Source organism: Pseudophryne corroboree, chromosome 1, assembly GCF_028390025.1.
Source record: "Pseudophryne corroboree isolate aPseCor3 chromosome 1, aPseCor3.hap2, whole genome shotgun sequence".
Lineage (NCBI taxonomy): Eukaryota > Metazoa > Chordata > Amphibia > Anura > Myobatrachidae > Pseudophryne > Pseudophryne corroboree.
In genome coordinates, this window is record NC_086444.1 from 579,142,306 (window position 1) to 579,154,899 (window position 12,594).

Below are 12,594 nucleotides of genomic sequence, written 5' to 3' on the forward strand. Positions count from 1 at the left end.
GTTGTTCTATCTTTTGAGTATATGTAACTTGCTGGAAAAAGAGTGTGGAGACTATGGGGGTAATTCCAAGTTGATCGCAGCGGGAATTTTTTTTAGCAGTTGGGCAAAACCATGTGCACTGCAGGGGGGGGGGGGCAGATATAACATTTGCAGAGAGAGTTAGATTTGGGTGGGTTATTTTGTTTCTGTACAGGGTAAATACTGGCTGCTTTATTTTTACACTGCAATTTAGATTGCAGATTGAACTCACCACACCCAAATCTATCCCTCTCTGCACATGTTGCATCTGCCCCACCTGCACTGCTCATGGTTTTGCCCAACTGCTAAAAAAATTCCTGCTGTGATCAACTTGGAATTACCCCCTATGGGTAAATGATGCACTATATAAATAGAATATTGAATATGTCTTTGTGGCTTTTCTGTGCAAATGCGTATGCTACCGCATATACTCATACCACGTGCCAATACGCAAGGATCGTGAACCAGTGTATGTAGTGTGCATGTATGCGTACGCACGGCGACCACGCGCACGCACAGAGGCCACTCTGGTGTTTGCATGTGGTGTGTATGTAATATTTTTGACTTCGACAATATATATATATATATATATATATATAGATACTGTATATATCATAAATAATTTGATTTGGTCCACCAACAGCGGTGCAAGTATGCGGGTACGGGTGGGTACGGTGTACCCTTAAGAATTTCGCCATGGGTACGCCGTACCCACACCGAAGGGCCGCCGCTCGCTACCGCTGATGTGAGGGGAGGAGAGCGTAGCCTGCGCCTCTCCTGCCCCTCAATGTCTTCGTTCAAATCAGCACCGCCCATCAGCCAATCAGAGCTTGCAGAGCTTTGATTGGCTCACGGATCGGCGCTGAATTGAACTCACCCGCACCCACCGGAGACTGAGGGGAAGGAGAGGCGCAGGCTGTGCTCTCCTCCCCTCACACACGGGAGACAGGACAGCAGCAGCGGTGAGCAGGGGAAGGGGGGCGGCTTCATGAATACCTGGCACTGGGGGCATATCTGGCGCAGTGAGCAGGGGAAGGGGGGCGGCTTCATGAATACCTGGCACTGGGGGCATATCTGGCACTGGGGGGCATGTATACCTGGCACTGGGCGCATATCTGGCACTGGGGGGGGCATGTATACCTGGCACTGGGAGCATATCTGGCACTGGGGGGGGGGACATGTATACCTGACACTGGGGGCATATCTGGCACTGGGGGGGAACATGTATACCTGGCACTGGGGGGGATGTATACCTGGCACTGGGGGCATATCTGGCACTGGGGGGGGCAGCTATACCTGGCACTGGGAGCATATCTGGCACTGAGGGCATACCTGGCACTGGAGGGACATGTGTACCTGGCACTGGGGGCATACCTGGCACTGTGGGGACATGTATTTCTGGCACTGGGGGCATATCTGGCATTTGTTGGACATGTGTATCTGGCACTGGGGGCATATCTGGCACTGGGGGGACATGTGGATCTGGCACTGGAGGCATATCTGGCACCAGGGGGGACATGTGTATCTGGCACTGGGGGCATATCTGGCACTGCGGGGACATGTGTATCTGGCACTGGGTCATATCTGGCACTGGGGGGGCATTTATGTATCTGGCACTGGGGGGCAATGTATATCTGACACAGTGGAGGCATTTGTGTATCTGGCACTCTGGGGGCATTTGTGTATCTGGCACTGTTGGGTAATGTGTATCTGGCACTGTGGGGCAAAGTGTATCTGGCACTGTGAGGCAATGTATATCTGGTACTGTGAGGCAATGTGTATCTGGCACTGTGAGGCAATGTATATCTGGCACTCTCGGGGCATTTGTGCATCTGGCACAGTGAGGCAATGTGTATCTGGCACTGTGGGGCAATGTATATCTGGCACTGTGGGGCAATGTATAGCTGACACTCTGGGGGCATTTGTGTATCTGGCACTGTGGGGCAATGTATATCTGGCACTCTGGGGGCATTTGTGTATCTGGCACTGTGGGGCAATGTGTATCTGGCACTGTGAGGCAATGTATATCTGGCACTGTGAGGCAATGTATATCTGGCACTCTGGGGGCATTTGAGTATTTGGCACAGTGAGGCAATGTGTATCTGGCACTGTGGGGCAATGTATATCTGGCACTGTGGGGCAACGTGTATCTGGCACTATTGGGGTCATATGTGTATCTTCCCCTCCCCCATATGTGTATCACACCCACATTTTCATTGGCCACGCCCCATATGGCATTTGGACACACCCAGTTTTGGTGCGCGCGCGCCTTCAGCGCGTGCACACAGTACCTGTAAGACATTTTTTCTACTTGCACCACTGTCCACCAACCCACAGCACCCATGCAAATGCCGTGCAGCAGGGCCATATTATCCATAAGACTGAACCCTAGGGGCAGTGGCAGGCTGGGGCGGGGGTAGGGTGTCAACAGCTCCCCAGGCTGCTCCAATTTTACAGCTTTGGGTCTGCTGGCTGCAGCTGAATTCTGCATCACATGCTCTCGATCCCAGTGAGTAAAACAGGGAGGAGGAGGTGCTGCTGCACCCCTTTCTTCTGTCATGATAAGAGTGGTAGTAGGGGGCGAGTATCCAGGCAGAAACAGGTCCCACAGGCAGCAGGAGTCCTAAGATGCACTGAGACGGCACTGTGGCCCTAGGCAAGCTACCGGTTTGGGGCCCCACCTAGTCGGATTTATATATGCTGAAGAGCCGTGCGTCTGCATATGGAAACCTATCCCGATAGCTGCAGTCATCAAAATTACTATCTGGACCTTCACCCAACACATGTTGTGTGCAAAAAAATCCATCTGAAACAGTTGTCTAATTTCCATCAGGGTGCGTATGCCTGATTTGGCGCATGCGCAGTATGCCGAGATAGCACGCTTTGTCTGATTTTTCACTTGTGTCCAACATGAATCAGGCCCATGGTACAGTACTTCTCACACCGTTCTCCTTGACAGAATTCTACTAATGTCTGGTATTTATTAAGGATTGGAGGTGTTATAATCCACTCAGCTACTACTGTATTAGTTGTCCAGGTAGGTTAAGATCTGCTCTGGAAGGTCAATATTTTAAAAATCCTAAATTAGTTAAGTGACTGTTTGCCTGAGGTAGCACTTCTGTAGCCCTTTCAGACCTGTCAGTCTATCCTATGGAGGGATTAGTTATTTAGCGGGGTTCTCTGGGGACCCTATAGACTTTATACTAGTGATGAGCGGGTTCGGTTCCTCGGAATCCGAACCCCCCCGAACTTCAGCCTTTTTACACGGATCCGAGGCAGACTCGGATCTTCCCGCCTTGCTCGGCTAACCCGAGCGCGCCCGAACGTCATCATCCCGCTGTGGGATTCTCGCGAGGCTCGGATTCTATCGCGAGACTCGGATTCTATATAAGGAGTCGCGCGTCGCCGCCATTTTCACACGTGCATTGAGATTCATAGGGAGAGGACGTAGCTGGCGTCCTCTCCATTTAGATTAGAAGAGAGAGAGTGAGAGTGAGACACTTGATTTACTGGAGCTTAGGAGTACTCAGAGAGTGCAGAGTTTACTAGTGACTGACCAGTGACCACCAGTGCAGTTTTATTATATTATTATTTAATATAATCCGTTCTCTGCCTGAAAAAAAACGATACACAGTGACACAGTAACAGTATACCATATCTGTGCTCAGCCTCAGTGTGCTGCATCATCTATGTATATCTGACTGTGCTGAGTGCTCAGTGCTCACACAGCTTAATTGTGGGGGAGACTGGGGAGCAGTAGCAGGAGTACATATTATTTAACAGTGCACGCTTTTGCTGCCAGAGTGCCGCTGCCAATGTGACTGACCAGTGACCACTGTCTGACCACCAGTATATTGTGATTGTCTGCCTGAAAAAGTTAAACACTCGTCGTGTGGTGTTTTTATTCTATAAACGCATTCTGCTGACAGTGTCCAGCAGGTCCGTCATTAATTATATAATATATACCTGTCCGGCTGCAGTAGTGATATATATATATATATATTTTTTATATCATTATCATCCAGTCTATATTAGCAGCAGACGCAGTACGGTAGTCCGCGGCTGTAGCTACCTCTGTGTCGGCAGTCGCTCGTCCATCCATAATTGTATACCACCTACCTGTGGTGTTTTTTTTTTTTTCTATCTTCTTGATACTAGTAGCTTACTTTAGGAGTCTGCAGTGCTGACAGTGTCCAGCAGGTCCGTCATTATAATATATACCTGTCCGGCTGCAGTAGTGATATATATATATTTTTTATTTCATTATCATCCAGTCTATATTAGCAGCAGACGCAGTACGGTAGTCCACGGCTGTAGCTACCTCTGTGTCGGCAGTCGCTCGTCCATCCATAATTGTATACCACCTACCTGTGGTGTGTTTTTTTTTCTATCTTCTTGATACTACTAGTAGCTTACTTTAGGAGTCTGCAGTGCTGCTGACAGTGTCCAGCAGGTCCGTCATTATATAATATATACCTGTCCGGCTGCAGTAGTGATATATATATATATTTTATATCATTATCATCCAGTCTATATTAGCAGCAGACGCAGTACGGTAGTCCACGGCTGTAGCTACCTCTGTGTCGGCAGTCGCTCGTCCATCCATAATTGTATACCACCTACCTGTGGTGTTTTTTTTTTCTCTATCTTCTTGATACTACTAGTAGCTTACTTTAGGAGTCTGCAGTGCTGCTGACAGTGTCCAGCAGGTCCGTCATTATATAATATATACCTGTCCGGCTGCAGTAGTGATATATATATATTTTTATATCATTATCATCCAGTCTATATTAGCAGCAGACGCAGTACGGTAGTCCACGGCTGTAGCTACCTCTGTGTCGGCAGTCGCTCGTCCATCCATAATTGTATACCACCTACCTGTTGTGTTTTTTTTTTCTATCTTCTTGATACTAGAAGCTTACTTTAGGAGTCTGCAGTGCTGACAGTGTCCAGCAGGTCCGTCATTATATAATATATACCTGTCCGGCTGCAGTAGTGATATATATATATTTTTTATATCATTATCATCCAGTCTATATTAGCAGCAGACGCAGTACGGTAGTCCACGGCTGTAGCTACCTCTGTGTCGGCAGTTTCTCGTCCATCCATAATTGTATACCACCTACCTGTGGTGTTTTTTCTTCTTCTATCTTCTTTATACTAGTAGCTTACTTTAGGAGTCTGCAGTGCTGACAGTGTCCAGCAGGTCCGTCATTATATAATATATACCTGTCCGGCTGCAGTAGTGATATATATATATATTTTATATCATTATCATCCAGTCTATATTAGCAGCAGACGCAGTACGGTAGTCCACGGCTGTAGCTACCTCTGTGTCGGCAGTCGCTCGTCCATCCATAATTGTATACCACCTACCTGTGGTGTTTTTTTTTTTTTCTATCTTCTTGATACTAGTAGCTTACTTTAGGAGTCTGCAGTGCTGACAGTGTCCAGCAGGTCCGTCATTATATAATATATACCTGTCCGGCTGCAGTAGTGATATATATATATTTTTTATATCATTATCATCCAGTCTATATTAGCAGCAGACGCAGTACGGTAGTCCACGGCTGTAGCTACCTCTGTGTCGGCAGTCGCTCGTCCATCCATAATTGTATACCACCTACCTGTGGTGTTTTTTTTTTTTTTCTATCTTCTTGATACTAGTAGCTTACTTTGGGAGTCTGCAGTGCTGACAGTGTCCAGCAGGTCCGTCATTATATAATATATACCTGTCCGGCTGCAGTAGTGATATATATATATTTTTTATATCATTATCATCCAGTCTATATTAGCAGCAGACGCAGTACGGTAGTCCACGGCTGTAGCTACCTCTGTGTCGGCAGTCGCTCGTCCATCCATAAGTATACTAGTATCCATCCATCTCCATTGTTTACCTGAGGTGCCTTTTAGTTGTGCCTATTAAAATATGGAGAACAAAAATGTTGAGGTTCAAAAATAGGGAAAGATCAAGATCGACTTCCACCTCGTGCTGAAGCTGCTGCCACTAGTCATGGCCGAGACGATGAAATGCCAGCAACGTCGTCTGCCAAGGCCGATGCCCAATGTCATAGTACAGAGCATGTAAAATCCAAAACACCAAATATCAGTAAAAAAAGGACTCAAAAATCTAAAATAAAATTGTCGGAGGAGAAGCGTAAACTTGCCAATATGCCATTTACCACACGGAGTGGCAAGGAACGGCTGAGGCCCTGGCCTATGTTCACAATCACAAATCACAAATCCACAAGGAGAGTCCAATTGTGTCGTTTGCGATGCCTGACCTTCCCAACACTGGACGTGAAGAGCATGCGCCTTCCACCATTTGCACGCCCCCTGCAAGTGCTGGAAGGAGCACCCGCAGACCAGTTCCTGATAGTCAGATTGAAGATGTCAGTGTTGAAGTACACCAGGATGAGGAGGATATGGGTGTTGCTGGCGCTGGGGAGGAAATTGACCAGGAGGATTCTGATGGTGAGGTGGTTTGTTTAAGTCAGGCACCCGGGGAGACACCTGTTGTCCGTGGGAGGAATAGGGCCATTGACATGCCTGGTGAAAATACCAAAAAAATCAGCTCTTCGGTGTGGAAGTATTTCAACAGAAATGCGGACAACATTTGTCAAGCCGTGTGTTGCCTTTGTCAAGCTGTAATAAGTAGGGGTAAGGACGTTAACCACCTCGGAACATCCTCCCTTATACGTCACCTGCAGCGCATTCATCATAAGTCAGTGACAAGTTCAAAAACTTTGGGCGACAGCGGAAGCAGTCCACTGACCAGTAAATCCCTTCCTCTTGTAACCAAGCTCACGCAAACCACCCCACCAACTCCCTCAGTGTCAATTTCCTCCTTCCCCAGGAATGCCAATAGTCCTGCAGGCCATGTCACTGGCAATTCTGACGAGTCCTCTCCTGCCTGGGATTCCTCCGATGCATCCTTGCGTGTAACGCCTACTGCTGCTGGCGCTGCTGTTGTTGCTGCTGGGAGTCGATGGTCATCCCAGAGGGGAAGTCGTACTCGTAAGACCACTTTTACTACTTCCACCAAGCAATTGACTGTCCAACAGTCCTTTGCGAGGAAGATGAAATATCACAGCAGTCATCCTGCTGCAAAGCGGATAACTGAGGCCTTGGCATCCTGGGCGGTGAGAAACGTGGTTCCGGTATCCATCATTACTGCAGAGCCAACTAGAGACTTGTTGGAGGTACTGTGTCCCCGGTACCAAATACCATCTAGGTTCCATTTCTCTAGGCAGGCGATACCGAAAATGTACACAGACCTCAGAAAAAGACTCACCAGTGTCCTAAAAAATGCAGTTGTACCCAATGTCCACTTAACCACGGACATGTGGACAAGTGGAGCAGGGCAGGCTCAGGACTATATGACTGTGACAGCCCACTGGGTAGATGTATGGACTCCCGCCGCAAGAACAGCAGCGGCGGCACCAGTAGCAGCATCTCGCAAACGCAAACTCTTTCCTAGGCAGGCTACGCTTTGTATCACCGCTTTCCAGAATACGCACACAGCTAAAAACCTCTTACGGCAACTGAGGAAGATCATCGCAGAATGGCTTACCCCAATTGGACTCTCCTGTGGATTTGTGGCATCGGACAACGCCAGCAATATTGTGTGTGCATTAAATCTGGGCAAATTCCAGCACGTCCCATGTTTTGCACATACCTTGAATTTGGTGGTGCAGAATTATTTAAAAAACGAGAGGGGCGTGCAAGAGATGCTGTCGGTGGCCAGAAGAATTGCGGGACACTTTCGGCGTACAGGCACCACGTACAGAAGACTGGAGCACCACCAAAAACGCCTGAACCTGCCCTGCCATCATCTGAAGCAAGAAGTGGTAACGAGGTGGAATTCAACCCTCTATATGCTTCAGAGGTTGGAGGAGCAGCAAAAGGCCATTCAAGCCTATACAACTGAGCACGATATAGGAGGTGGAATGCACCTGTCTCAAGCGCAGTGGAGAATGATTTCAACGTTGTGCAAGGTTCTGCAACCTTTTGAACTTGCCACACGTGAAGTCAGTTCAGACACTGCCAGCCTGAGTCAGGTCATTCCCCTCATCAGGCTTTTGCAGAAGAAGCTGGAGACATTGGAGGAGCTAACACAGAGCGATTCCGCTAGGCATGTGGGACTTGTGGATGGAGCCCTTAATTCCCTTAACAAGGATTCACGGGTGGTCAATCTGTTGAAATCAGAGCACTACATTTTGGCCACCGTGCTCGATCCTAGATTTAAAACCTACCTTGGATCTCTCTTTCCGGCAGACACAAGTCTGCTGGGGTTCAAAGAACTGCTGGTGACAAAATTGTCAAGTCAAGCGGAACGCGACCTGTCAACATCTCCTCCTTCACATTCTCCCGCAACTGGGGGTGCGAGGAAAAGGCTCAGAATTCCGAGCCCACCCGCTGGCGGTGATGCAGGGCAGTCTGGAGCGACTGCTGATGCTGACATCTGGTCCGGACTGAAGGACCTGACAACGATTACGGACATGTCGTCTACTGTCACTGCATATGATTCTCTCCCCATTGAAAGAATGGTGGAGGATTATATGAGTGACCGCATCCAAGTAGGCACGTCAGACAGTCCGTACTTATACTGGCAGGAAAAAGAGGCAATTTGGAGGCCCTTGCACAAACTGGCTTTATTCTACCTAAGTTGCCCTCCCACAAGTGTGTACTCCGAAAGAGTGTTTAGTGCCGCCGCTCACCTTGTCAGCAATCGGCGTACGAGGTTACATCCAGAAAATGTGGAGAAGATGATGTTCATTAAAATTAATTATAATCAATTCCTCCGTGGAGACATTCACCAGCAGCAATTGCCTCCACAAAGTACACAGGGAGCTGAGATGGTGGATTCCAGTGGGGACGAATGGATAATCTGTGAGGAGGGGGATGTACACGGTGATATATCTTGCCTCTGTAGAGCCAGTTTGTGCAAGGAGAGATTAATTGCTTCTTTTTTGGTGGGGGTCCAAACCAACCCGTCATTTCAGTCACAGTCGTGTGGCAGACCCTGTCACTGAAATGATGGGTTGGTTAAAGTGTGCATGTCCTGTTTATACAACATAAGGGTGGGTGGGAGGGCCCAAGGACAATTCCATCTTGCACCTCTTTTTTCTTTCATTTTTCTTTGCGTCATGTGCTGTTTGGGGAGTGTTTTTTGGAAGGGCCATCCTGCGTGACACTGCAGTGCCACTCCTAGATGGGCCAGGTGTTTGTGTCGGCCACTTGGGTCGCTTATCTTACTCACACAGCTACCTAATTGCGCCTCTTTTTTTCTTTGCGTCATGTGCTGTTTTGGGAGTGTTTTTGGAAGTGCCATCCTGCGTGACACTGCAGTGCCACTCCTAGATGGGCCAGGTGTTTGTGTCGGCCACTTGGGTCGCTTATCTTAGTCACACAGCTACCTCATTGCGCCTCTTTTTTTTCTTCTTTGCGTCATGTGCTGTTTGGGGAGTGTTTTTTGGAAGGGCCATCCTGCGTGACACTGCAGTGCCACTCCTAGATGGGCCAGGTGTTTGTGTCGGCCACTTGGGTCGCTTATCTTACTCACACAGCTACCTAATTGCGCCTCTTTTTTTCTTTGCGTCATGTGCTGTTTGGGGAGTGTTTTTTGGAAGGGCCATCCTGCGTGACACTGCAGTGCCACTCCTAGATGGGCCAGGTGTTTGTGTCGGCCACTTGGGTCGCTTATCTTAGTCACACAGCTACCTCATTGCACCTCTTTTTTTTCTTCTTTGCGTCATGTGCTGTTTGGGGAGTGTTTTTTGGAAGGGCCATCCTGCGTGACACTGCAGTGCCACTCCTAGATGGGCCAGGTGTTTGTGTCGGCCACTTGGGTCGCTTATCTTACTCACACAGCTACCTCATTGCGCCTCTTTTTTTCTTTGCGTCATGTGCTGTTTGGGGAGTGTTTTTTGGAAGGGCCATCCTGCGTGACACTGCAGTGCCACTCCTAGATGGGCCAGGTGTTTGTGTCGGCCACTTGGGTCGCTGAGCTTAGTCATCCAGCGACCTCGGTGCAAATTTTAGGACTAAAAATAATATTGTGAGGTGTGAGGTGTTCAGCATAGACTGAAAATGAGTGGAAATAATGGTTATTGAGGTTAATAATACTTTGGGATCAAAATGACCCCCAAATTCTATGATTTAAGCTGTTTTTTAGGGTTTTTTGAAAAAAAAAAAATGAATCCAAAACAAACCCGAATCCGACAAAAAAAATCGGTGAGGTTTTGCCAAAACGCGTTCGAACCCAAAACACGGCCGCGGAACCGAACCCAAAACCAAAACACAAAACCCGAAAAATTTCCGGTGCTCATCACTACTTTATACAGGATGCTCTAATATTACTATCAGTGGCAATATTCCACACCGGAGGAGTTAGGTATAGTTATAAACAATTGGAGTTGGTATTTTAGCTAACAACTACTTGTATTGGAAACGCCTGTTCTGGGGGTTAGAATCATTGCAGCTGGTGCTGTTGTTCCTGAGCTAATGTATGGTATATAGTTGCGGAACTTGTGAGTGGTGGGCCCAGGTGCAAAAATATGTTTTGGTTCCCCCCTCCTCCGCTCCACATCTAGTTCATAATATGCAACATGGCAGATGGTGACAAGGAGAGGAGACAGGGAAAGGCAGTTGATAACAGGGAGAGGCAGAGGGTGACAGGGAGAAGCAGTCGGTGATGGTGAGGGATGCGATTAAGATGCCAGCTGTCGGGAGTGCTGCAGTCGGCATACCAACACCAGAATCCCAACACACCTGTCAAAATACAGATGCTGGAATCCCAGCAGGAGGGAATGGGGGCAGGGGTTAGATTGGCTTGATGCTCCCTATACTGTAACTGAAGAAGTGATCACAGTCAGGGCCAGATTTCAGGAGACCACGGGCCCACTGGGACCGTCTGACCCTTGGTGGATGCCTAGGTTGCTAAGCGGTAAATCTGGCCCTGATCAGCAGCGCTGTCTCTGCATAGTAGGGGATTCCAGTAATCGGACGAAGCCTTAGAGTGTGCTCTCCCTCTTCAGGCCAGCCCCATTCCATGCTTCACTCACTGGTATTGAGCTGCCAGCACTGCAGTGCCAACTGACCATGTAGCAACACAGTAAGTGTAAGTATACCTCCCCTCTTTGGTAGCCTCCGAAGCGGGATATGCCACAGCAGAAAAGGGTCAGGGCCTCAGGAGAAGGGATGGGGCCTCGGAAGAAGGGTGGGGCCTCGGGAGAATGGTGGGACCTTGCTGCACGACAGCCGTTTTTGCCATTTTGGAGGTGTGCCCAGCGCTTTCGGAGCAGCTGGGTAGCCCCCTACTCACCTTCCTGCACTGTTTAGAGACGGCATCTATTCAGTGATATTCGGCTGCTTTGGGTGGGAGAGCGGGACAGTGTCTGAATAGTGGGACTGTCCCTCTGGAATCGAGACAGTTGGGAGAAATGTGTAAGATTTCAATGTTTGATGCTATTGAGGTGAATGTGTGGAAGGGAAGGAGAGGCACTATAAACATTATAAGATGAATGTGTGGAAGGGTGGGGGCAATATAAACATTTAAGGTAAATGTAGGAGTGGGGGGCTATAAACAATATAAGGTGAATGTGGGGGTGGGGGTGCACTCTAAACATTATAAGGTGAATGTGGGAGTGGGAGGGGGCTATAAACATTATAAGGTGAATGTAGGAGTGGGGGGCTATAAACATTCATAAGGTGAATGTGGGGTGGAGGGGCACTATAAACATTACAAGGTGAATGTGGGGGTGGGTGGGGGGCTATACACATTATAAGGTGAATGTAGGGTGGAGGGGCACTATAAACATTACAAGGTGAATGTGGGGGTGGGTGGGGGGCTATAAACATTATAAGGTGAATGTAGGAGTGGGTGGGGCTATAAACATTATAAGGTGAATGTAGGGTGTAGGGACACTATAAACATTATAAGGTGAATGTGGGAGTGGGCTATAAACATTATAAGGTGAATGTGGGTTGTGGGAGGGGGCTATAAACATTATAAGGTGAATGTAGGAGTGGGTGGGGCTATAAACATTATAAGGTGAATGTAGGGTGTAGGGGCACTATAAGCATTATAAGGTGAATGTGGGAGTGGGCTATAAACATTATAAGGTGAATGTAGGAGTGTGTGGGGGGCTATAAACTAGAGATGAGCGGGTTCGGTTCCTCGGAATCCGAACCCGCCCGAACTTCAGGTTTTTTTACACGGGGCCGAGCGACTCGGATCTTCCCGCCTTGCTCGGTTAACCCGAGCGCGCCCGAACGTCATCATCCCGCTGTCGGATTCTCGCGAGGCTCGGATTCTATCGCGAGACTCGGATTCTATATAAGGAGCCGCGCGTCGCCGCCATTTTTCAGACGTGCATTGAGATTGATAGGGAGAGGACGTGGCTGGCGTCCTCTCCGTTTAGAGTGACTAATAGTACTAGAGAGAAAGAGACACAAATTTTGGGGAGCATAATATAGGAGGAGTACTACTTGCTGCTGATAGTGTGACCAGTGGCAGTGACCAGTGCCACCAGTTTAATGAATCCGTTCTCTGCCTGAAAAAAAACGATACAC